Source organism: Tauraco erythrolophus, chromosome 16 (assembly GCF_009769465.1).
Source record: "Tauraco erythrolophus isolate bTauEry1 chromosome 16, bTauEry1.pri, whole genome shotgun sequence".
In the NCBI taxonomy this organism is placed as follows: Eukaryota; Metazoa; Chordata; class Aves; order Musophagiformes; family Musophagidae; genus Tauraco; species Tauraco erythrolophus.
The window spans coordinates 4,392,485-4,420,422 of NC_141480.1; positions in this window are offsets into that span (position 1 = coordinate 4,392,485).

Consider the following 27,938-nt stretch of genomic DNA (forward strand, 5'->3'; position numbering starts at 1 on the left):
GCCGGCTCCCGGCTGCTGTGCTCCCCCATTCCCCGGCAATACGCTCCGTGGGAAGCGTTAAGGAGAGCGGCGAAGAACCTAAGGCAGCTTGGAAGATATTTCAACGGAACGGTTCAACATTTTGCCTGAGCCCACTTGCTTTTCTTCAAATGTAAAATATATATACAGTGTGTTTGATGCTTAGTGATCTGTGCACGAGAACTACTGAGAAAAACGTATTTTCAGCGTGAAATCATAGAACAGTTGGGATTGGAAGGGACCTTAAGGATCATCTGGTTCAGAGGAACACTCCTATTTATCCTTTTTCTTTTTTTTTTTTCCCCTCTCCTGTTATTAAGTCTAAACTGTATCAACTAACTATATGTTTCTTAGTTTCAGTTAACTATATAGTTAACGCTATGCCAAACCGCAGAGTCTGGCTGCTGTCATTTTCTGGACTGAAAAAAAGCCCCAGAAAATCCTCTCTGAGATCCAGTGAGTCTCCCCTTTGCTGTCCCTGCAGATCAAAGACATTTCTAGAACACCTTTTTGACTTTGAAAGCCACAATCTAGTTGAAGCAGGGTAAGAGATGAGTGTGTAATTGCCAGAGACAGAAGTTCTGTGACTTGTTATAGAGCCAGGCTCTTAGAAATAAGCTATTACCAAAAAATGAGACTAGTAACCTTGATTGAATCTAGCACTGAAAATTTAAATATTGCTTTCTATTTTTAGATACAGAAGGAACTGTAACAGTTATTTTTACAAGAAAAAGAGAAAATTAATTAATCTCAATATATGCAATATTATAGCAGAAATAAGGCTATGAATACAGATCAATACCTGAAAAATATGTTCTAACAAGTTTCTTTTGGAGAGGAGAGATTATTGGAAGTGACAGAGAGATGTTGCAATAGCTTATTTCAGCAGAAAGTGTGGAGAACATGCCATGAAAAGTAAAGGATCTGTAACTTTACCCATCAAGACAACCTGTATAATTGTGCTGTATTCTTTTTAACACAGAAAAGAATTGAGCCAGATATCACAAAGACAAATATGATACTGCCAGGAAAAAGAAAATTAGCTTTCATTTTTTGAAATCTTTAAAAACAAAAGAGATGTTGTCACAAAAAGACTGAAGATTGTATCAGACTGATATTTTTATTGTAATCATTGAAGAAGTTTTTCTGCAAGAGGTCAATCTAGCAACAGCAGTGTGGATTTAGGTGGAGAAAATCCAAATGAAAATTGACCAAGAAAAAGGAAATAGAGATGAAAACTTCTGATTATTTTATGAGAAATGGCTCACCAGAAATATGATTTCTGAAAACTCTTTGAGTTTATCAGAGCAAATTGCTCCAAGGATGGCAATGGATATTTCCTTACTTGAAGATGCTAAGAATTTGCAAGGCATAATAATTAAATAATAACCATCACAAATTAATCTAATCATCGGGTTGCCTAGCGGAACAGTGACACACTGAGTTCATAACTAATGAATGAAGAACCATACTCATTGTTTACAAGATGAGTGGTAAGGACACTGCAAAATTCAGAGTTTTTTTTAAAAAATAGAAAGTAGGACATTTTATGTAAAGTCACAGTTTATAACCAAAGACTGAAAATCATATAACATTAAGTCCTTTAGTCTTCTAGCAGTATCTTGCTTTTATTTGTTATTACTTCAGCAGGATTCTTAATGAACTGTTTTACAATAACTAAGCAAAGACACACAGGTAATAAAAAAGATTAATTTGGTCAAAACAGTTTTTTGAGTTTCAGCATTGATTATTCAGTACTATCATTAGCAAGCACTGTTTTCCCCACTAAAAAGATCATGCAACTCACTGTTAAAGATAATTTTGCTTCAGTTATTCAATTAATATTTGCATATATGTCAAGATTAAAGCTTCAGATTCATCCACTTTACTGTAAGATTTTCCTCTTTTCATCCATCACTTCAGTAAAATAAGAATCCTTACATATCCCACCTCTTCTAAGTAAATCAAATGCATTTGAAACAGACAAGGTAATTCAGTTGCTGGAACTTAATCTTCATTCACATCTAATGACAAACAGCAGAACAAACAACATTGTTCTTGAAATCCTGCGTGTCACCCTTCAACAATCAATACTTTTGTCATCCTTCAGACACTGGCCAAATCCTTCTGACACTGGCCAAATCCTTCTATAACCCACAAAAGCAGAGATTTGCAGGTCAGATCATTACCTGAGAAAACGTGATCTCACCTCAACTCCTCACTTGATGGTTCTGAAGAGATACAGACTGCAAGGAACAGGGAAGACAGAACCTTGACCACCCCATCCCCACCACCTGAAGAACTTGTAAGGTCAAAGCTCATCAAGGCTTGGCTCACCAAGGTTACCAATCACCACACACCTTACAAAGGCAGGTGATTCAGCTTCACATTTTCAGATAATTTATGAAGAACAGGTGTTATAGTTAAGCACATGTCTACTTGCAATCTTAAAATACAAGACTTGGCCCCAAAAGCTAGGGGTCTTTTAGTAGGTCTTTGAAGAGAAACAGTGTTAAGCCCAAGGTAGCCCTTTTTTAAAAGGAAATTAACTAAATTCATATATTAAAAATTGACGCTGAAAGCCTTTACCTTGAAGTTGCCCATAAGAAATTTTCAGGTTGTGAAAGTCTATTTCTGAATGAATAGCTCTTTTCCAGCTACTTCTGTGGAATGCAAGTTCTATAGAACCCAAGTATTGACAATTCTGGAGCATAACTTTTATACAATGAGTTATATAAAGTTTGGCTGTATAAATTACATACTTATTTGCATGAGTAGAGATGTAGTAAAGCGAGATTGAGAAAAATGCAAAATGCAGAAAATAAGCTGCTGGTGCAAAGCCTAGAAGCAGCCTTCATTTCCTTTTGATTTTCTATGGTTACAATAGTTGCATCTGTTTTTCCTCTGCTTTCCACTCCCGCTATTTCATATTCTGCACAATAATGTGACAGTTTTATCTTAACTGTGCTTCAAGACAGCTGAAAGCATGGAAAGTGAAGACCAAAACTGAATGTTCCTGAATATTAGAACATGAGATCGTTTCAAAATAAAGAAATAGGATATTTTTTCTCCTATCCTCTGACCATTGCAAACTCTTGACTGCCAATGTTGAGATGAAACATCTGAATGGAAAATTCCCAGTGCATATGGTGATCCATTTTTCCTCTCTTTCCCTTGTTTGTCGAAGCCCTCATTGCATTGCACTGCTATCTCTTTTATTTAAGATGTAGGATGATCATGAGTAAGATAGATGGTCTGTTTCAGCTCTGTGACATGCATCTGTTTATGAATAATGAGCATCACAGACGGACTGATTAATAGTAATTTTATAATGTGGGAAGAGGCTAGAAAGGAGGGCATTGTGTGGAATATTTATTAACAAAGTACAGTCAGCACCACACAACGAGTAAGGATTGGGAGGTGAAAGACGGAGATAAAGGGAAAACTCTGCCCAGAAGCTCCAGAGAGCATGGCAAGTAGGTGGCCAAGCAGAACATTATAAACGGAGGAAGAACATGAATGAAAGGCAGTGAGAAGTGAAGGGGAGATTCACATAAACTTAATTCATGAGCACAAAGGGCCTCTGATTAATTCTCTAACACAGGTAAAGAACAGAGATGACCAGGGCAGCACCTCACTGGCAAAACAGTAGTTTATATTTAAAGGTGCAATCTTCATCCCGAGCTGAACTGATGAACCCACAGTGCATCTGTACCAGCAGGGCCACAGTCCGAGTCTCATTCAGTCCCTTAAACCTGCCATTCAAACACTAAATCACAGTTCTCAGATTAAAGATCTGCCAAAGTGAGCACCCGCTGGGATTTCCCTGCTGTTGGCATCAGTGTCTAACTGTGCTTCCCAAAAAGTTCCAGACTCAATTACCCTGAGTCACACGCAGACCATACAGGAACTCCAGTATCTATAGCTGGAGAGCATATATTTGTAGCTTCCCAGTAGTAATCTTTTCTATCAATTTAGCCATTCCTGACAAACAAAATGCAAGAAGTTTGCAAGATTCAAAATAACCTCGAAGACAGACATGTTTACATCACTCAACGCATTTTTTTTTTCCTGTTTAAGAACCAGATCACACGGTAGTTCCTCTCTAGTGACAAACACTTGTCATGGACATGTTTTAGCCATTTCTTAATAGCTTCCAGAATTCTCAGGAAACCAAAGGGAAAAACTTTAGAAAAGTAAAAAACCCCCCAATTTTACCATGCATATGTTAAAGCTGAAAGCACTTTCTAAGGCAGAGAGCAAGAAAAGAAAAAAAACATACCTAGCCAACCACATGCAAAACAACCTATTGCCTATATAAGCTGCACGGTGGTCCTTTAGCAAAAGAAATAATCAAATAGGTACATAATAAAAATAAATAAAGGCCATTTTTGGTTTTCCTACCAGTATTTATTTCCCTACTAGTATTTTTCAGAAGTGGCAGACATAACCTCGGTATCTTTTTCTTTGAAAACTGCAAAGTTACTGTGTATGTGCACAAACCAAATGTTGCATATTGCTCACCACTGACCTTTCTTATCAAGTAGTATTTTCATCCTCTAAAGAGGCTGTAAATTAATCTGAAATAGTGCTATGCATTCTCTTGTTTTTAGGAAATTTCTCTTTATTCTTTTGAAAACAATAACTTTGCTGTGAAACAGCAGAATCCCCTATGAATCCATTCTGTGTTAAACGGAAACTCAGAACCAGTAGGAGACCTTCAGTTCCTATTCCCAATCACATGCTCATCCAGTAACTAAGCTTAATTTTTTAAGTCCCTTCTCTGTCCTTATCCCTTGTTAGGAAAATAGCTGTAATTTTTTCCTGTTACTCCGCTTAGTCATAAAAAAGGAGTATAATTGCAATCCTGTTTTATTGTGTTTTTCTCAACCCCCACACTTCCTCATTTAAGGTACAATAGAGAAGTATTGTTATTGGAGCTACTTTTTACTGTTGTTGTTGTGTTGGCTTGTGTATCAATTATTACTCTAAGGAAGATACACAGAGCTCAGCTGAAAAAAAAAAAAGGTGTAATGGAGTTTGCCAATCTGTTTTCAAGGCTATTTGTCTTTCTGCTTAGCCATCTCAAAGATTTTTATTTTCAATTTCTTCTTTGTCTCCATACTCATACAATATGACTTCTCGTTTTTAAATTCAGTGAATAACTGCCCTAGTGATATGTAAAGCCAAGCAAAAACCTCATTTGCAGTGTATAATTTCTGTTTCCACTGACTAGTCCTGTCAATCAAATGGTCTCAGGCTCCCACTAAAGTATGTCAGAAGCTGTATTTTTCTTCCTGTTACCCATAATCAGTGTGAAAGGAGAAAGCATATTATTCATCTACAGTTGTGTCATATAAAAAAAATCTCTGTTAAACTCCACCAAGATTCAGCAGCTGCAGATAAGACAAAGCCTCAGTTAATTTCTCAGCATCAAGTTCTTCTGCATCAGATTTTTTTTGACCCTACCAATTTGAAACTACCCAGGCAGATGATCAAAGAGGCCATGCGCTGCGACTGTTCCTTACAAGCAGATGAAACATGAAGAGAGAAAAGAAGAGTATTTTCACTCCTTTGCTGCTGTTTGGCTTTCCGTGCAGTGCAGGATGTTCTTCCAGAAGAAATCATTCACATTCAGCTCTGTCTTCCTGTGAGACTTTTTCTGCCCTAGATAAGGACCTTCTCTCCTGAAATTCAGAGCATCATTAATATGATTTTTGAAAGATGCTCTGTTACAAGTATTTAAGGGTCAAGTGCTCCTTGTCAGATGTAGTAAAGCATACAGAACGTTGTCCACTTTAGGATAGCCTAAGGCAGGCCCAAGTCACCCCATAGCATTTACTGGAGGACCACAGTGAGAACTGATGAGGGAAGAAACAGCATCTACAAAGACCCATAACGTTAGTACTCTTGTAGTCCTTCCCCAGTACGTGTACGTGCTATTTCAGCCCATGAGCTGCAATACCAGACCCTCCCATGAGCACGGATTCAGATATGGATCATCCCTGGGCAGCCCTTCATGCCAGCTCTCCGTATCCACCACTGACACTGCCCACGGGCAGAGCAGACTGAGCACTAATTTTTCCTTTCTTTTTTTTCTGGTTTGCAGCTTAAATACGCGCTGTTCCCAAGAGGCAAAATTCCTGCATTTTCAACCCCACGGGGTGAAACAGGAGCTCCTAGAAACTACATTTCTCTTGATGTTCAACCCAACATTGAAGGGAGCAGGTGTGGGTACTGCTCCAGTGAGTCCCTCTCGGGTATGGAGGGAACTTGATTCTGACATTTCTGTCCATTTTGGACCACTCCTTTCCTCCTCTGGACTTTTTTGCCATTCTTTTCCCCATGTGGGAACTTGATGAAATTCAGTTGTTTAAACAGCAAAAAGCTGGAAATGCTATTGATTGGGTGTCATTTATTTTAGTCACATACTGTGAGCACAAATTCCTGTCTGTGAGAGAGGAGTATATGGATTAACAGGATGGCATGTCCTCTTGAAGAACACAACCATCTCAGAAATGCAGGGTACTTATTGTAGGCGTTTCACGTATACATCAAAACAATAAAGTAACTCCATCCTAGTCTTTTTAGTATTTCTTATACTTCTGCCCATTTCAAAATTATATCTTTGTTCCATAAAATGTAAAAGCTTCTGAAAATTGCTTGGAAGGGGACCATAGTAGATATAAAAACATCACAGAACAAGATGAGCTGTATTTCTTTTTAACAGCTTATCATCAGTTTTCTTAAGAGAATACTTGTTTCTCTGGAAAGAAAACCACTTCAGCCAAAGTAATTCCTCAGATTTTTAATTAGTACATTCCTCTTCAGGACTCATCTTTTAACAGCTAATTCCTTCACCCTTCGATCTTTCTTAACTTTTCAAAACAAACCTCTCAGCAGTTCCAGCAGCGATGTGTTTTGCATTATGACATTCAAAGACGTATCATAAAAGAAATAATAAAACTGACCAGCTCGGAGATTAATTTTAGAGTGAATACAGGGGAAGCCCCAGCTACTTGTTAGGTCTAATTTTATTCAATTTAATGCCAACAAAAAAGAGTAGAGGCAATATTTCCCTGCAACATGGCCTTGCATCGCCTGAGAAGCAGTAAAAGGCACCAGGTACCCCAGCAAAATCTTCTGCTTTTGAGGAGCTGCTTCCACCACAGACCGACGGGCTTTTGAGGCCACCCTGTTTTGTATGACTAATTGCTTTCTCTCCTCCAAGTAATGTAGACAAGCATTTCTCCCTGCTCCTCATCAGGCCCCGTGAGAAAACCTTGCTGTCTGCTTGCAAAGAGCTTGTGACCTTTCCAGGAGCGTAGAAGTGCCTGTGTGCTCACTGGAGCTCTCTGTTCTTCCACAGGTGTAAGCGTGTCATTTTAAGTTATCATCCAGGAAACCCGAGAAAATTAAGTTAGAACAATATTAATATTTTATCTCCTATAATCATTCCAGTTCAGTACTGAAGATCTCAGGACTGCTCTTCACAGCGTCTCTTCAGATCTACAAGCAGAACAGTTCAAAGCTCCAACCACTCCTTACACATGAGCATACACACAGTGTTCAGGTAAACACACACTCCTCTTTGAACACAGGGGAACTGTAGGTAGAAGAATAAAGAAATACTTTGAGCAAAATGCGTATTCCTATTCCTCTTTTAAACTGCTATATGCTATTTTAATGGAAGACTTAAAAAGAGAAATCAACTGATTTCTTATTTCTGCACAATATGCTGCCTGGCTTACTGCTGAGCAATGACTATTTTTATGTGAACTTCAAGAGCCTCTGTTCTATTTAAAAATACATATTTTATTTTCTCCTTCCTCCAGAAGTATTTCTTTTTCTCAGCAGTAATTCCATTTGTCTCTCTGCCGGTATCATTGAACCCAAACAAGGCTGTTTACTTTTATTCTGCAATTTGAGGCACAAGAAGAATAAAGTCAGAAGCCAAAGTGGCTACAAGCACTGCCAGGATGAAAGCAGCCAGTCGAGGTAGTCTGGTACCATACAAATGCGTAGTGTCATGCACATTCACGCAGGTTGTAAGATAAAAATCAGAAAACCTCCAAATTTGTGCTTCAGAGCCAATTTGTGAAATTATGTGAGCAATTTCATCTTTATCCCCTCAAGTGTTCTCTTGTCTGTAACAGACAACAAGGATATTTGGTGTTACTGTCATTCCCAAATCTTCGGGTGCATTCTTTACCCTTTATATTTTTATTTTCCCTCTGTAGAATGAGCACAAGAGAAGAAAACTTGTTATACCCCAGATGCTGCAAGAGCACGCTGTCAAGCACCTTGGTTTCAACTCCAGCACACATCACCTTCGCTTACACTGTAGGACTAGGATATCTTTATTGACTTCACCTATTTTCAGCAGAAGCACAGAACCATATATCAGAAAATCTGGATCATCAGCCTGATTTAATGGCATAGAAGGGCTTTCGAGCATTGTAAGACAGGGTAATTCATCACAGGGACTGATTCCCAGGGCTCTGCTTTGTGAAAGGCTTCGTTGGGTAAGCACCAGACAAAAGTGGGAAGGAGAAAATAGTAGCAATATTCAGCAAGTATCTTTTCTTTTTTAAACCACCATTAAACACACTACTTATTTATGAAAAATAATGTTCTAACAGCTTCTGAAAAATGAGAAAAAGCACCATGTTGGGAAACAGCTGACCATTCCAAAGCCAGTGCAGCTGGTTAAGTGGTGTTGATGAAGCTGAGGACAACTGTGAGGATTGCTCTCAAAGTCACGCAAAAAAAGAAAAAAAAAGGTCTACAGAGGAGGATGCTCTATTTCTGGGAAAGTAGATTTGCTTTTGAGAGGGGAGAAAAAGAAATGACTACTTCAAACAGACCCTTCCCAAAAGAGGTGATACCAAGTCATGTGCCTACTTTGCTGAGGAATTTGCTGTGGATGCAAGGGGTGGGTGAAAGGTCCAGAGTCCCCGGGCTGAGTGTTTCTGTCTGTAACCACATCCTGCAGTTTGATCTCAATCACGGATGCTTTGGTGGCTCAGGTTTGCCAGAGCCATCACTAGTCCTGGATCGGGATGAGAACGGGAGCCAATGCGACGTGCAGTGGGTGAGCCAGAGGTGCGGTGGATGGAGGTGAGGATGGGAATGATGGGCTGGAGACCTGCACAGGACTGCAGGGCTTTGCTGTGACAGCTAGACATCCCCCTTGCTCCTGGAAACCACTGCATTCTTAACTCTCATTCAGGCTCTGTCATCCCAAGGAGATGGCAACGTTTCCAACTCCCAACGCACCTCCGTACGCTGTGCAGCGAATGGTACAGTCCTGAGAGGATCAATGGCTCCTGGCGTAGAGCATGAGCCTTCCTCTGAACTTGTGCACACCAGGTGAGGAAGATTTTTATCCAGGAAAAAAAACATTTTATGTAACAGAAAAGGGAGCAAAATACAGAGAGGGGAAAAGCACTTGACTGATTTTAGGAAAAAAAAAAAAAGAATGAAGTCAGACATTACTTTTCAACTGACTGAGATCTTTCCAGTCCTACAGGGTCATTTTTAATAACATGGAGAAATGACTTTATTTGTTAGTCTGAGTCTTTATTTTTGTTTGTCTAAGCCTTTCTGAATGTTTATTCTTAATAATTAGAGCTGAAGTTTTTAATATGAGGATTTCAAAATGCCTAAACATGGTTACATGCATAAAGTCTAGAGATTATTGCAGAATTTTCATAAAATACAACTAAGAAATAAACTCTACTTAAAAATTGCTTTTTAGCTTTGCTTCTGCTGCTTGAAATGGAACCAAATACCTCAGTGCCTAATAAAACTAAAGCTCTATAACTGAATAATGTTGAAGCATCTGAAAAGAACCCCCTAAAATATTGTTACAGATTTTTAGTATCCCTGCTTTTGCAAGTAAAGCTTTTACATTAATTAGTGTCTCCACATGCTTATAGATTTGGAGATGTCCCAGAAAAGAGTTTCTAGGGATTGGAAACCTCTGGCAGACTTCAGCAAAATAGAATAGATCAGAGTAGAAAAGACCATTTATTTATTCATGTACCCATCCATCCCAGTGTGAAACAGTGGAATGGCTCCTGTAAATTAATATTAGATCAAAATCCTAGGCAAGTAAAATGTTACATTATGAACATCACCTTTATGAACAGCATGGAGAGGAGGAAGGTAGACATCTTTGGCTTCAGGCACACCATTATGCTTCCAGACCTCCAAAGTTGTGTTTTCCAGGCATTTCAGTGGGATCTATTGGAACAAGTGTGCAATAACCTGTGAAGTTTTGATTCTCTGGGACCTGCAGGCCAGGACCTGACTGCTGAATTCTGCCCATACCAATTCAGGAGGAAATTGGTGTCTTAATAAATGCTTCCTTTTTAGTTCAGCTTTCAGAGAAAAGGTGACTGGTGTGATCACACCTGCTGTCGGGCTCAGCTCTGCTCTTTACCTTTCCAGCCCTTGGACAAGTGAAGTTGGACAGAAAGCAACAGGATTAGGCTGTAGACCAGGTCTGGGCAGGCAATTCTATTACTGTTTTCATAGAATTCCTTTTCAAAGAGATAAGTGACAATTCTGTGATAGTGGAGGTTTTGAAGAGATTGATATATCTTCTTTATACTGGAACTTATGCATTTTTCTTTAGCTAAAGTTCAACTGATTACATATAAAAACTCTAGTATTTAACATTTAATTTGAAAATGTCTTAACTGTAACAACTGTCATGCTAGTTTCCTCTTATAGTCAAGATGTGTCTTTATTAAAAGAATAATTTTCTTTTTTAAGTTGATTGTCTGAAGGGCATTTTGGACCTTTTGCTTCAATTACAGTGGATTTTCTTCCATATTTGTATTACTAAGACCTAAAATACTGTCACGTTACCATTCACCATTCCTTATGTAGAAATTGAAACTATAGAATAATCAAGCACATGGAGACTAATCATCAGAAAAAAAAAAAAAAACAAACTAGACAAAATCAGCGTGCTCTGGGGCAACACAAGATAAATATTTTTTCACAGGAAGATGACAAGCTTTGCTTTCCTTGGCAGCTAGGAAAGACACCAATATACACCAGAGGAAAGAGCCCAATTAAGGCAATTAAAGAAGCAGCAATCAGAAGCTGACCAAGTTGAAAGCCTTTCAAAATGCAGTCATGTTTGTGATAGATGACATTCCTTTATGCTGGGATATTTAAGCTACTGCTTGTTCAGTCAGGGAACAGTTTTAAGCTTATACTGTAGTGTGATTTACTTTATACTCCATTACAGGTTCGACAAATATATTGTCATGGTAAATTTGGGTCAAGTGAATAAATTAGAATCACATTTCTCCGCCTTCTACCTTTCTTGGTAATAATTTGACAGTTTTGTTGCTAAAGTCGTAAATCTGGTTGAGTTCATCATAAAGGCAATGTGAGAAAAGCAAAGCTAACTGCAATCTCAGCTTTGAATAGTTTCTAATTTAGCAGCAAGGATTACAATCCTGCCCAGAAACAAGACTGGTTTTATTACTTGTAGTTGCCTCTGGGTAGATAGAGCATTTTCTTCCCTCCTAAGATCTGCACAGGACGATAGCCTGAGCACAACCAGAATGGAGAAAATCTGTGAAAACACCATAAACAAGCCTGATTCAGGCTGTATTCCAGTTTTATCTATTGCTTCTGCACAGAGAAGCAAAACATAGCTTGGATGGAAATTGTTTACATCTCATTCTAGTAATTTTACCAGGGCATAACCATCCATTTCGAGCCTGCTGGCTCTAATTGTATATTAGGAAAATACTGACCCTGCAGGTACCCTGCGCCTGCCAGTCAGCCAGACAGAATGGGCTTGGGCTTTGGGTACTCCATGTGCCATTGAGCTTTACTGCATTAGCAATCCTGGAAGAACACAATGTGAAAAAGCCCAGAACGGAATATCCTGGATTGCTTCAATAGGTAAGGAAAGACAAGGCAGTATTACAGTCTCTAAACATGCAGTAAACTCAGTGGGAAAACCTTTCTGATGATTTCCCATGAGGTAAGGAAAGCTTAATTCAATTATTCATTTATATGCTTTTATTGCAGCTTATTGTCCTCCTCCTATTCTCTCCACCAAGCTTCCCCCATCCCAGAAAAAAAACAACCAACTCCCAAACCCTTATCAAAATCCTTCACAGCCCAGCTCCTTTTAGAGCTGATATTGAATTATAAAGGACAGAGTCAGGTGGCCCAAATTGGACAACAGACTACTTAAGCACATGCTTAATTAAAAGATCAAGTATTGAGATTTAAATATATCTTTAAATGTTTTGTTGAATTAGGCCATAAAGCAGAATGTCACTTTCCAGTCTAATTTTCAGCTATATTTTCTTCTCTAAAACTACGTGAGCAGTCTCCGACCAAGCTGCTATGCTGGTTACTTAAAGCACTTCAGGACTTGATTACCTGCCAGCTGCAGCTACCAAACAGGCTGTTGCAACTTAGAAAGTGCCTTCGACTGGCATGTCAGCCTCCAAATAGCTTTTCCTGCCCCAGGGTCTTCATCCCTCTAATAAATGTAAAATTACAAGGGCTTGCCATTAGATTGATTTTTTTTTTTTTTTTAATCAGCCTTAAGGAACTGCAGGAATAACATCTAGCATGTAAATTTTGGAGTAGCCATTTGCAATACTGTAGCACACTGCTGTATTGAATGTCGTGCCATGGAGTTTTCAAAGTTAAATTATACAATTTTCATTATAAATTTGCATGCTCTAACGTTTATTGTAAAGTTTCCTTCAAAGTACCAGCACTTCTGCAGATGGGTGGGTTTCTAAATAAGGTCTCAAAGCTGCACCATGGGTGGGCTTGTACAGCTTCAGTACTTGGGAACGGGAGAACTGAACTAGTTGGTGCTCAACGGTTTGGGGGTTTCTTTTTCCTTTGAAAGAGCACATCTCTTTTTCAGAATAACTCCATTGCCCTATCCTTTGGCTTGATGAGCCTTTCGTAGCCTCAGCATGAGTTATATATTCCACATACAGTGTATGTACTGCCAAGACATTGTTTCAACAACAGTTCCCAAGACACTTTTCAACACTTCTTTCAGCTCATTGTGCTTAGAAGGACACACAGCTTCAAAGTATTTCCGTTAACCTCATCTAGCAAGAAACAATCAACAAAACTTCAGTTTATCCACAGGAAAAAATCCAACATATATATATATTGCAGAAAGTGAAACGCTGAAATATGCTTTTTGATATTCTGAATTAGAGATTTTAAAGGAAAAAATGCACGTACACACACACACACAAAAAAAGCTCATGACGTGTCCTTTACCTGTGAAGACACCTGTGATTGATTTTGGCAAGGCAGCTGTCCTGGGGAGGGCTTGTGGGTATTTTTTCTGGGTGTTGTCAGCTGTGTGATGTTACTTTAAAAGGGCCTTTCTGGAGAAGAGCCTGGGTTTAGGTTGTGTGGGATGGGGCTCATTCCAGTGCTTCCTTGGATGCTCAGCATGTCACCAAGCCTGGAGACACAGACCTGTTTTCGTGGACCAGGTGAGCAGGCTGGAGTTGGTTGTTTTCTTCTGATCTAGATGCTCTTCAGTTTCTCTACTTAAAAAGTGAATTATCCTGATTTGTATTGTAATAGAGCCTCAGTTTAGTCTGAAGATATTTTGATCTTTGTGGGGAGCTTGCTGTAGAGAAAGGCATGTCTCTTTTGAAGTGCTGGCCTGGGGTCTTCTCCCACTAGGAAGCAATGGCTGAGTGAGTGTTGCTTTTAAACAAAAGCCTTACCAGGCTAAATTTAAAAATGCTGTGGGAGGACAGTAAGTAATGTGATACTGTCATCTGACAAATTTCCAAACTAGACAAAAAATTTTCATTCTTCTGCATGAGAAGGCAGGTTCTTATGGGTGTTAATGTGTTGTATGTTGTAGACTTTAAATGTTCCTGAATTATTCCTGAAGTGCCAACAAGAGCACAGAAGTATTTTTCCCAGTATTTTTCACCCTCTTTTGTTGGGTTGATGCTTTAATCTTCTGCCTGGTGTTTGGAAATGCCAGTATTGCTGAATATTGCTAACAATTTCTTGTGTATTTCCAAGGTGGGAGCATGCATTTAACAGTAACAAGGAGTGTTGGTTACTGATAAAAAAGGAGGTTTATCAGGTGGTTGCTTGTTAAATTTAGTCTGTATTAATGTTTGCATTTCTCAAGGGAGTGAATGAAGAAATGGGCAGCTGGCTTAATTTCAGGCTTTCATTGTGTTGTCTTTACTAAGAATGTAACTTTAAAGAAGTAAAGAGTTGTGTTAGGGAAGAAAATAGCAGTAAAGACATCTGTACACCTGCTACTTCTGTGCTTGAGCAGTTGGAAGCTGCTGCTGAATGTTTAAGGTTTAATGTTTAAGGTTTAATGGCTCAAAAATGAAATTACCTTTCCCTTGGAAGACAAGGGCTGGTGTGCAGTGGAGGGATGCTACCTGGTTCCTCTAGGTGACTGCAGGAGTCTCCATGAAGCTGTTGCTGCCACACATCATCTTGTTGATCAGCTAAATGTAACTTTGGGTTTCTGAAAGAAGAAACAGGTTTTAAGGAATGAGGTTCTGAAATAAGGCTCCCCAACAGGAATTTTAATGTAAACTTAATTTACAGGAGTAATAACACACGTTGCCTGCTGTGGCTGAGGTCTGGACTTCAGGGCCTGGGAGATACCTCTCAGTTGTGTGTTCACACGTTGCTATTGTCAGGTGTAGGGATTATAGGAGAACTGCTGGAACCAGTATAAAATGGTGATAAGATTAATCAGAATACCATTCCTATGTTTGCCCATGTTAAAAGGGCTCCTGTAAAAGGAGCATTACAAAAGGAGGTTTTTTTTCTTTTTTACTTTCTGGATTCAGTGGGGGAATTCATAATCACAGTTTAACTCATTGCATTCTCAAAGCAATATGTTCTAGCATTCATTGATGCTCAGATGTGCAAGTAAATCGGAGGGTTAACAACCTGAGAAGTCTTACAACATTTGCAATGCATAGCCAGTTCTAAAAGCTACTTCACAAAGCAGCTGGTGATGATACAATGATGCTACACAAGAAAAAGATTGTTATCCAGCTGTCAAATGTCCTATGTGTTTTCATCCATCAAGTGTTTTGGAGAGCCACCTTCCTACCCACCATAATTTAGACCTCTTAGCCGTGACATCCTAGATCCATTTTATGCAAATATAAATTATCTGTATGCTAAAAAAAAAAGTCTTGATCCCCCTCAGTGGGATCTTGAAAATTGAAAAATTCGATAAATATTTCTATCCATGTAGAAGAGCATTTCTTGACTGAAAAGTAGTTCCCCTGAGTAGTCAATATCTACCATTCTTTTTTTTCTTTTTGTTCCTTGCTTTTGCTTCTATGGTTTTAATCCCAGTTCTTGCAATAAATCATGGGTACATGTGTAGCAACAGCTCTGCAGATAAACTGGTTACTCCCTCCTTTCCAGTTGTTCCAATAGTCAGTAGTAGATTATTCATAGTTAAGAGTAAGAACCCATATATATGAAACGTGTTTTCTTTCTAATGTTGTTGTCACTAAAGGTATTAATGTTTTCTTTGCTCAAAGCTTGCCTCTGAAAGGCACGTTTTTCAGTATAAATACCTACTTTCATTAAAATAACACTTTTTATGGTTAAACATCAATCTAGAAATCTGAACAGGTCTCACTCCAAAGACTCAAAAAGCTGGTTTTATCTTTCATAGCTTGTGATGTTTAGTCAATCTGCAAATACTTCAGTAGGAATCGGTGAATATAGTCCCAAGTCGCTTTTCAATGACTCTCAAGAGTGTTTTAAACTGTATTTAAGTATTTGGAGGTTTTAATATCAGAAGTGTAACAGCCATAAGATGCCTGAGACCTGCCAAACAGTCATTGAACTTACTGAATTCCCACATAGTAAATATTCACGAAGTAGTGGTACCTTACATTCCTGTTTTAAGATGAAAATTAGTATCAAAATTGGGATGTTGTCTTGTCTGTAAAGTTGTGCTGAGTTGCTCTCTGCCCTTTTCCAAGTGGAGTAGCTGAGCTGAGCTCTGTTCTGGTATTTTTAATCTATTACTGTGAGCCTGAGGGGCATTTTCAAACCTGAATTAGCTGCAGGAGCCTGACTTGGGCTGAAATTAAGCATGCAAGGCAAGCTACTGCTAAAGGCTATTGCCACTGCACTCCCAGCCTGCCTGCTCTTGCTTTTCTGGGATTTGCTGTGGGGTCTGTTGAGAATGTTGGCTGCGAAGGAGAAGAGCAGGAGACTGGTCCCAGCTCCATCCCTGGCTCACCGAGATGATGTGCCTGCCAGTGTGCTCAGGGGCTCTACTTAGTCTTTTAGTCTGAGGCTCTGTCTTATGCCCACAGGGGCTGGCATGCTGAGATAGGCACTGAACTTTGGCTCGTGGTCAGGTCTTAAACTTGACTTCAGTCTTACGGACTATAGTAAATACTGCTGAGTGTAATAGTACTGACCTGGCTACGTGCTCAGCGCACGTGGTTCAGTCGGGAGTGATGTTTGAACAAATCTGTGTGGCCCTGCATGTATTTTATAATATGATGTTCAACAAGCCATTCATTCTGCTCATCACAGCTATGGAAAACAGAAGAAACACAATATACCGTGTCTGTTCCCAGGATAGATAGACTCTGGTGCTTTTTCTCTGCTTAGGTGATGTTGCCTAATGCTTGTAATCTTTCCAAATTTCTGCCCACGCTGTCATGATGTGTGCACGAGTCCCTCAATCTAATTTAGCACCATGTAATGTCCTGTTTATTTTCAACGTTTTCTTTCAGTGTTGCATTTAATTTCTTGTAGATCGTGTGCATGCTGGCACAGCCTGGTGCAAGGAGCATTGATTTTCCTCTGTTTTGCTGTGCATTATCTCATATATCTCTACTGCAATTCATAAATCCATGCCAATGTCATTTTCCCACAAAGTCAGGGCTTCCTAGGCTCTCTTGCCAATTAATTGGAAGTACTCTTGACAGAAATGACAGATATGCCTGAGGAAGAACTAATGTCTAGGGGAGAGTGTTAAGATAACTTAGAAAGCTGAAGTTAATAAGTAGATGAGTTTCTGATGATGCTCTTCAATAAAGTGGCTAATCAATAAAGCACACTTTGAACAAAAACACTCATTCATTATAAGTGCAGGGGCTTGTCTGGGGCTTGAAAAGAGGAAAATATGAGCGAAATGTGCTTTTGTGATGTTAACAGGACTCTTACAGTTAAGTATAAGGTTTTAATGCAATTATTGATGCATAGTTTCCAGAAACATGTTGTCACTCTCTTATAGTCAGGATAAGAAAAATAAGGAGGGACGGCTATAGGACGTGTTGGTTGAGGAATGCCTGTTTTTCCACTACTGGTGCAGGGTGTTTTTATGCCTTGTTTTCTTTTTTTATGCAAAACAGCCTTAAGGACCACAGATGTCGCCTATTTACCAATTGGACAGGCTGGCATTATAAAGTGTACACTTGTACAATGATTTTTCTCCTTTTCTTTTGCGTATTTTTTCTAATTCTACATTCAGTACCGTCTTTAGGACCCTCCAAGCAGTCTCTTTCTCCATGTGGGTAATATGTGTTTCCCTACAGCTGCCCTTGCAGGCTGTACCATAGCTCTTAAATGACATCTTATAGTCTTTTTCTCACTTATTATTTATATTCTATTTTATTCCTTGCAGCCAAGTGAGGTAGGTTACTTGTTATTCAAAAGCTATCAACAAACTAATCCCTTCTGTGCATCTATCCTTCATTCTGTCTGTCCCATGGTTGTTTTTTTTCCTTGGTGAAAAGACAGCTTCTGTTTTCCTTTCACACTGTTGGCTTTGTTATTGGCTTTGAGATTCAAAGCCATGCTCTCCAAAACTGCTGATAATCACTATAAAATAATATTCGTAAGTATCTGCAAGCAAAGTGTTTTTCCTTGCTTGCCTGTGGGACATGGTCCTCTTCCCATGAAGCTTTCCTGGTATTGAGGGACAAATTATGGAACTTTTCTTGCCAGTTGTTCCAGCCCAAGTTCTTATTAAACTACCAGGGTAAATTGTGTAGTATCACTTGCTTATGTTGTTTAGTCAGGATAAATTCTGCCAGGAAACATGTTCTCCAGGTTATTTTCTCTCCATATACTTCCTGAAATGAGCTTTTTAATCAAGTGTGGAGGTTCTGTGTAAATAGCTTCAAAATGGGAGTTTATGGTATCATGAACAGATACATGAAACTGCATACTGATACGTGCTCTTGGCAGAGTGACCACAGTGAGCAGGAGTGCTTGGGCTTTGGTGAAGCAGGGCTGTGTTTTTTCACTCCTCATCTCCCTGTAGAATAAATGTTTTGCTCCACAAGTCTGAAATGGGCATCCTAATGCAGGGATTCTCTTCACTGAGGCATCTGGTGGATTTCCAGCTGCGAGCATAGGACTGGCCAACTTCATAAAGCATCTGTCTTTAGAGTCCTGCTCCTCTGCCTTCATAGTTTGAGTTGCATGGTGTCTTTCCAGCTTGGTTTAAATTGTGTGACATGGATCATGTTTCAAAACAAGATTAAAATGGCAGTATGTTTTGGACTCCATCCTGAAAATATTTGGTTTTCACCATTCCTCAAGGACACTGACTCTGCTTTGGTTTGTGTGCTTCTCTGGGTTTTAGATCCAGCGTGGGAATAAGAATTTGTCATGTAGGCACAGTCCAGCAGGAGAAGATCCCTTTAGGCTGAGATTATGTGGCCTCAGAGTAAAATGAGCCAATGTAGAACCGAAGGTGGGATGCAGTTTCTTTTGTCATAATATGACATGTTTTCTACTATACCTCTTGTTTATACTTTAAGTAATAAACCTGCAATAAAAGCCATATGGGGAAAGCAACCAAGTGTCTCTTGTACTCATTTTCCTCCCCCTTCTTTCCCAATCATTAACTAACATTCTCCAAGAAGCTTTTATTCCCATGGGCACTATATAATCACTCATGTATGACTTGGAGACAAAGTAAAAAAAAAAAGGGAAGAAGCAGGAAAAACTTCCCCAATGCCTCCCCAAGCTACATAGGTGTTTATCTGTGCCTCAGTGGAATAATGAACCTTGGTTTTCCTTAATGCTTTTAAGGGAGCAGATGCCTGCAACAACAGAACTGTTATTTCACAAATCTTGCCTTTCAGAAGGACCCATTAGGAAAATAAGCTCTATGTAATCCTATGAAATTTTGAAACACAGGAAAAGTGACTACAGCAGTATCAGATGGCAAAACTCTCTTTGTTTTCAGTAGGATCAATATTTCATTAATTGGTCCTGCTTCTCCATAGACTGAGAAGGGAGGGGAAATACTCCTGTGTGAGAGGAGCAGGATGGTCATCCAAGGAGAGAGACTTTAAATTTCTGGTGAGAATCCTTATTCTAAAAGTACAGTCTTGTGTACTGTACAGTCTGGTGAAAGCAGGAGGTTTCACAGGAATGTTCTGATTTTATAGGATGTTTTAATTTGACTTTATCAAAACAAGTAATTTCTAATATTTTTCAAGGTGTGTAAGAGTACAAGCTGAGCAAGTCTGAACATGTATTGTTTTAATGTTTTATAGCAGTTCAGTAAATTTTATGTTGCTGAAAATTGGAGATTTTGGTTTCTTACTGCCATTTCAGTATTTGAATCACAGAATCACAGAATGGTTAGGGTTGGAAGGGATGGGGTTTTTAGGTTGGGTTTTTTGAATGCATTTCAAAAAAACCTGAGGCTCCCTTGCATGGGTTATTTAAACTAATTCTGCTCATTTTCCTCCTGGGACTGAGGGGAGACCTGTGGATTTGGTGCAGTCAAGCCTGTCTCTGTACTTGCATCCCAAGCCGCTGCTGGAAAAGGGAACATATTTTTTCCTTTGACACAGTGGCTAAAATGGCTTTTCTCACCTCGCTGCAGAAGAAGCAGGCTTTTATCACATCTCCTCTTGACCCTGCACGTTCCCTCAAGGATCCAGTTTCCTCTGAGGTCCCTGTTACATGGAGCTATAAAATCACATATGGCCAAAGTGCTGCCGGAGCAACGCGTGTTTCCCCCGTGGGATGTGCTTATGTGAATCTGGCAAAGTCACATTTTTACTAAATCATGCTATTTGCTGCAACCAAACATGTTTCCAATTTCAGTGGCTAATGATTGTTCACCAAGCTGAAAAATACATGGGTCTGTAAACTGTGTAGAACATCAGGTGTTTGCAGAGTGCCCACCACAGCAGTTTAAAGTGAATATATGTAGGGAATGTTCCTTTACCCCAGCTGCATAGGAATGAGCTGGTTGGCCAAATAAAGCAGGCAGACTGCAATCACCCCTGTGATTGCTAGGAACAAATTACGAATGGGTTCTGCCTCAGCTTGCTTAATTACAAAACCATGACTGAGTTGTGTGGCTATTGATTTTGCTATTTACTTTCCTAGTCTTTTAAACAAGTGTGGAAGGGAACCCTTAAGCATTTCATTGCCAAGTAATCATTTCCATAAGTAACTGTGGTTTGTGCCTTTACTGGGCATCCTGACTGTGTTGTTCTATGTGGGAATTCAGGATAGCAAGAGGTTTAGGATCTGGGTGCATGTTAATGTTCTGGCTTTCAAATCTATTATTTTCTGAACAATGTTTTATATGATACTTTATGTAATTAGTGCAAATCCTCTTATAATGGCAGCTTTCCTTGCAACCAGATAATCTGAGCCTGGAAGAAGCAGTTTGGTGGTTGTTGTTTTCCCAAGACATTATCCCCAGGGTGAAGAAACTGCTGGGTTCAGGCTCAGCTGAAGCTGATAGTAGCTGGCAGTTGACTAACAGCCCTCGGGGTGCATCCCCAGGGGCTGCACTTCTCTTCCTTTTTGTTTTTCCTGATAAGAACTATTTTGCTTTATCACCTGACCAGGGTTTGAAACACTTGACTAGTGCTGGCTTTTCTGCAGATTGTGTCAAGAGTCAGGTTTGCCACTGTAAAAAAAAAAGGCATTAATTTGTAGAATCTGTGCTAAAGCCAACAGTTTCACTCTAGCAAAATATGTCTCTGCCTGCCTGGTGATATGCACCAGAGAAAACTGAAATAATATAGATGAGATTACAAAGAATAAACCTACTGATCTAGAAAGCTATTGAAAACATCAGCAGAAATCTATTCTCTCCCAATGGGTCACAGTGCACTTGTGGAGCTTTTAGTTTGCAGAGGGACGAATAGAGGCTGTTTTGTTTGAGGAGCTGCTTAGGTAATCCAGTTCATACATATATGTACACAAATAGCTTTATATATATATAGATTATTCATTTATTTGCAATGAAATGTCTTGTGGATACACCTCCTGGTAGTTTAAATGGGCTACTGTAAGTCTACTGGCCTTGAGAATATTGAAATTAGTGGGGTGGGGTCTTTGAACTGTTCCTATGCCAAAGGTGGAATTGGGTGTTCCATCACTTACAAGAGTTATTTTACCTTCTTGTTTAGCAGTTTATTTTGCTTTGGGTGGTGGTTGCAGTCTGGAGGTTGGGCACTGGCCAATGGAGAGCCGCTGTGTGGGACATGAGAGGCCAGGAATGAGCCTCACAAGTGCTCCAGTGTCAGAAAACAAAGGCTGAACAAAAAATCTTCCTAGCTTTCTCCATTTCTCTTTTTTAGACAATGTCCTTTATATATATATACATACATAAAAAAAACCAACCTCAAACAAACCAACGAACAACTTCATGGCTATCCTCCTCAAGCAAAACTTCGTACAACTCATGAAACAATTTGCAGGGGTTTTCACCTAGCCAGTAGAAAGGTAATTTAATTATTTTCAATAGATGGAGGTTTTCTTCATGTCTGTCTGTAGAACAAAAGGATACCACCCTTGGCTCAGGTTGGTATGGTAACAGCAAAGAGGCATGTATTTATTTATTCATTAAAACTGCTGGCAGGGATTTTAAGTCCAACGATTTTGTCCCTTGTGCCTCCATCTTTGAGAGAACATTGACTCTTCTAGCTGTTTCTCAAAAACAAGTAATAACAGTTTCTGGACTACTTTCTAGGTCTCTTAAGATCACAAGGGTGCAAACATATACCTAAAATGTTCATCTTCCTGTTACTTGGCAAACTGCAAGAAGGCCACCTTGGTAGATGTGTTATTCAAGTACATCAGATGTGCTTTATGAACTCATTTTCATTGATTTCTAGCTGCATATCCAAATACTTTAAAATTACTATCCTGGTCTGCCTTTCTGTATTTCACTAGCTTCTCTTCGTACACCGTCTGAAACAAGACTTTTTCTTACCTTTATAGTAATAATGTAATAGTTTACAGGTGAAAAAAAGTATTAGTATTGATGTTTTTCCTACATTTCAAAAAAACATACAGGATATAATGTTGCCTTTATTTTGTAGGGGAAATATATTTGAATGTTGGACAAAAGTGAAGTCTTGTGTTTCTTCTAATCGCATTGTATTTTAGAAAACCTGAATGAGTATCAGTGTAAGTAGCATAAGCTTTGTTATCAAAGTTTTTCATCTATCTCATGGGACTAACTTATCTATTCAGGCAGGTTTTTGCCTGAGGAGGGAAGATTAGAAGAAAAGAAACTTTAGTAGCAGCTAGTCTCCTTTGATCACACATTTTATGATATATGATATATGCTGTGGTGTTTTAATGCCAGAAGTCTGCTAAAAGCCCAATAAATGGTCTCAGTTCATAAATGGAAAAGCAAAGCAGGCAACCTTTCTGTGGAAAAGACCAATAAACTGATAGCAGTAGAGTTCTTAAATATAACAGATGGACTACGAATGAATACTTGATTATGCTTGAATGAATATTTGCCATGAATTTGAGATATTTTCTGAAGGATGGCTGCTTGTAATCATTTCAGAATTGTTTGTCTGAGATTATAATGTTAAAGGTGGAGTTGCCCTGACCTCCGAGGAGGAAAAAAACCCAACAGGTAAATGACTCTGGCAGTCACCACCAGATTGTTAGATTAGCCTGTAAGAAATGGCTTTATAACCTAACACAAAGTAACACAAGATTTTCTTTTTTTTTAAAAGGGCTTTGATCCAAACCTTTGTAAATTATACAAGAAATGCTTTGAATGGAGCCAGTTATGATTTTCTTTTTTTATGGTGAACTGAAACCACTGAAATGAAAAGAAGTAGACAGAAAGGCACTAAGCCAAACCTCAGGTGAGAGGTAAAATGTTGGGTCTGTCAGGAAACCAGAAATTGCTTCAAATAGGATGCCAAATGGCATATATACTGTACTACTTTCCTTACCTAGAAAAGAGATCTATATCTCTATTTAGCTACTGTTTTAACAAGTAACATAAAAACATACCTTTTTATGCAGAGTTAAAATTATTCTTCATTGTAGTGTCTCTGAAGGCCAAATTCATCAGTGTACTGTGCTGTAATTGGTAAATGCATCTGCAGTAGGTGCAAGCCTTGTTTTGTACAAACTAGCTCTGAACTGATACAGCAATTTCTTGAGTCTCTTTATTTTTCCCTTTCACTTGTTCTATTTCCACACATTCTTCATAAAATCTAAAGCCCATTTTTCATTTTTGTGCCCTAAAAACCTTTACAGTTAGTGTCTGTGCTCCCTTGACACTATCGCTGAACCAAGCTGCACGGATTTAGCTCTTTTAATCTTCTCTAATAAGTCAGTCCCCCTCCATCTGCCTCGATTTTTGTTGCTCTCTGATCTGCCTCCAGTTTGTCCATCTTCTGCTAATGAGGTGAACTACCCTCACCGCTCCTGGGAATGAGACTAATTCCTCCCTGACTGCTGACATGATCCTTCATGATGTGTGCAGTGCTGGGAATAGAAAGGCATTGGGAAGAGCATACAAGTGGAGGAGCTCAGACAGCAAACTATATACTAGTTGCAGTAAGTCTGAGATGGAAGAACTGATCATTCATGGCAGACTCCTTGTGGGCCCTCTTCCTAATCTGAATTGGGCAACACCCCCCAAGTTATGCTGGATTTCTCTTTTCTCATATGTGAGTTGTTTTCCCATTTCACTTCTGGCTCCCTCTCCTCTCCTGCCCTTCTATAAACTCTTCAGTGCAGTGCTATGCCTTCCTGCAGCACCCAGCTCCAATGCACTGGTATGGGTCATTCTGTCTTCCACAGTCTGTTCCCACAAGGAGGAATTTGGCATCCAGCAGTGCTATATACTCTTAAAATGATCAGCCTGCTCCTTGTTTTTAACAGGCAAGTTGGTTCCGCTCCATTAGAGTAGGAGATGGTGATGTCCAGTAGCCCTTTGCTCCTGTGGGACTCGCTGTCCTGCCTGTGGACCATTCCTGAGAAAGCTCTGCTTGACACAGATGAGATTTGCTTTTATGGCTGAAATTACACTGTGACTGAGAAGCGGGTCTCTCTTGGAGCATTAGGCAGTCGTCTTTTATGTACCCTAGACCCAGGTCCTAGAGCCACCTGCAAGATAAGGATTGAGATATTAAATTTAATTTGATAATTAACTTGGTGTCCTTGCCCATGGCGGGGAGGTTGGAACTAGATGATTTTTAAGATCCCTTCCAACCCAAACCATTCTATGACAGTTTAATGAGAACCCAGCCATGAAGAAAAGCCAAGTCGTTACAGTCCTTGGTGCTGAGGAGATCTTTGATTGTGCTTGTGCTTAAAGAAATACTGAATTTCCTTTCCTTCTCTGGGAAAATTACATAGGGGATGAGGGGTGGTTTTCTATTTGCTGCTGGCAAGATTTTTGTTATACTATTTAAAGCTACTTTGTTACTGGTCTGACATTTGGAGTTTGGTATACTTCCTACCAGTAATATCCAGTAGTTCATTAAAGTCTCCTCCCTTCTGTTGTATGTATTAGTTTCCATTGTATTTTCTGTAGCACTTTTTTTTTTTCCAGGACACAAGTGACTTCACTTGAATAGCAAAGAAATACTGCACACAGAAATTGTCTGTGATGTTTGAAATTGATAAGCTGTCAAAGAGTACTGACTAAAACTGTTGGAAGCTGCAATGGATATAAAGGAACTATTTGTAACAGAGAGCCATCTCTGTTAGCCCTTTGTCTTTGTAACTGAACAACAGTCATTAATTTCAACCTATCGTGAGGGAAAGACAGTCTTGGCATTACTCAGTTTTCCTCATGCTTCTTCATGAGTCTTGCATCCATTAAGCATTTCCTGATTTTTGTTCTATTCTTCTTCATCTCCTTTGCTACCCTGTTACCAAAGACTAGGCAACTAGTGTTTGTATTTTCTCAGTGCATGGGAATTTGTGCATTAAAATGCATGTCTTACACTATTCTGAGGTTTGCTGTTGGAAAAAGATAAAGAGATATGAAATTCTGTAGTTCTGGGGTCTTAATTAATGTTTTCATGGAAAGTTAAGTAAAAGGCAATTCAAGCTTCCTCTTTTTCTCTCAAGGGATCCTAAGCTTACCTAGCCTGTCGACTTATTTTAACATCTCATCCAGTCAGGCAGGAATTTCTGGATGTTGCTCAGTGATGTAAATGTACACACTGACAGCAAAGCTCTGACATCTAGGAAAAAGAGGGTGGTTTTTGTTGCATTATTTTTTAATATTTAGAAATAAATTACCATAAGTTATATTTCAATTACATCAGCTTTTCCTGGAATATTAATACAAGTCTAGATTTTACAGGCTTTTAGAACTGATAGCAAGATTTAATCCAAAATGAAGTGTTTTAATAATTCAGTTTGGGAACTCTTGACTTTAAGGATTAGCATCTAACCTGGGGCAGTCGTGGACATTGTGCCTTACAAGAACAAGTTTAACTAGTCCAATATAGAAAGGAGCACCATGTATGCTTCATGTGCAGTCCTGAGTCAAACACCCAGAGTATGTTATCTCCTTGCTGCAAAGGATGGATAGAACTTGTAGTGTGGGATATCTCCTATCTTCTAGCAGGCATGTTCCTAACACTATCAGTAAATCTCTGCCCACCTCAAACCAGATGCTTAAGTGCCAGTGCCTATCATGGAAAGTCTTTCTTCTCCACACAGCCATCATGTGAAAGGTGCTCTAAGGCAGGCAAGGAGCACAAATGTAGTTTCCAGACCCAAAAGCCAACCTGAAGGCTTCCACTCAGATCCTCTTGGCTTGTAGATTGTCCAGTTTGGGGAAGGAATTCCCTTCCTCTATAGAGACTAATCTCACTACCTTTTCAAGTGGAAGAATCTGATGAAGACAACTCAGTTTCCCTTCCAGACTGAAGCATGGGAGGGCAGAGGACCTCAGTGAAATGGGTGCAGCCAAATCGTGAGGGTTTAGTCAAATCGTTCAGAGGAAAATCCTGATGAACCTTTGAATTTGGCCCTTTCCTTGAAGGCATTTGAGTGAGCTTTGAAGGGTAGGACACGATTGCATTTAAATGTTCAATAAGCCTTAGCCTGTTCTTGTTTGGTGGCATTTAACTGAACTACCTCTACCGTGCCCTGACACATCAGACCTGGGGCACATGTTTGACTGGTGGCCATGGAGTTCACTGTCACAGTGTATGCCTACGTTTTGGTGGGTCCATCAGCTGCTGCTGTCGCTGGGTAGGTCACCAGCATGTCCACAGCACCCTCACAAGAGGGGTGGACAGCAGAGCCCTCTGCAATGCATATGTAGGGATGGAGGGGAAGCAAAGGAAAAATGAAACTACCTGGATGTTGAAAAATCCTGACATCCCCCTCTGAACTCAAGTTCAAGCTGAAGGTCTGGCGATTTGTCCACATGTATATTTATAAAGAGGAGAGGGAGGGGAGGAATCTAACATGAACATCTTCTCAAGCACTGATGCTGTCTGCTCCTGCCTTGGCACAGCCCTGACGGGCTGGCGAGGTGCCTGCAAGGAGTGGGCAGCTGCCTGTCCATCCTTCTGCAGCCTCTGTGCTGGGGCCATGCCTAGAGCAAAACCTCAGCTGCTGTGGCAAACCTTTGGCACTGAGAGGCAGCAGCTGAAGCAGAACTCATGTGAAAAAAAATATTTTACTGTCAAATGATATCTAATTTTGATAAGACAAAGTCTAGCTGATCTCTTCTTGTTCCTGCTAGTCTGGGAAAGGCAGATTACATGTGTGAGTGCTGTTCTGCATAGCAGAGCTGGGCTCAGGATGGAGTCTGTGAAATCTGGCTCTCTTCCTGCAGTTTGGATCATCTTATTCTTTGTCGTACCCATATCATTTGAGAGATTTAGTGTCCCATCAATGTAAGTTTGCTGTATAAAGGGAAAGCACATGACTATCTAATTTTCATCATCTGAATTTCTAGCTCTAATCTCTAGAGACGTTTTTGGCTAGACAAAACAGTGATTTAAAACATAAAGCAGCATTTATGGCCTATTTTCCACTATTTATAAAATTTAGTAAACATACATGCATGATGAATCATGATGGTGTCTTCTGCAGTCAAAGCTCACTGGAATAAATGTTTGATGCATAGTCAAGCAGTTGTGTTTATGCAAAGGAGAAAATACAGATACCAGTTCTTTCTATCTTAAATGGCAACCCTGAGTTTAGACTTTTTTTAGTGTGTTTTGTTTTTTATATAGCAGAGGGGAGGTAAGAGTTATGATTTTTCAAAGAACACAAAGCAAATACAAACAGGCTTTATGTTTATGTTCAATAATAACACTGTTTATTTTGGAATTGGGAAGAGTGTTTAAAAGGCTTGTCTTACAAAATCAGTCTGAATAAACATTGCATACGAAGCTGTAATAACACCTGAAATAATGCTTGATGTTACTTCACCAGCCTGGCTTGAAGGGTACATGCTCCATCGATTTTTGTCAGAGCTTATTGCTTGTAATATTTCTGCCAGCACAGTCGTTACAACTCCTTGCTACTATCAGGCTTGGAGCAGGCAGCTGAGCGCTAACACCAACATCTGACACGTGTCATACCTCGGGTGGATAGAGATTTACCCTTTTCAGAGTGATTACGCAGATTAA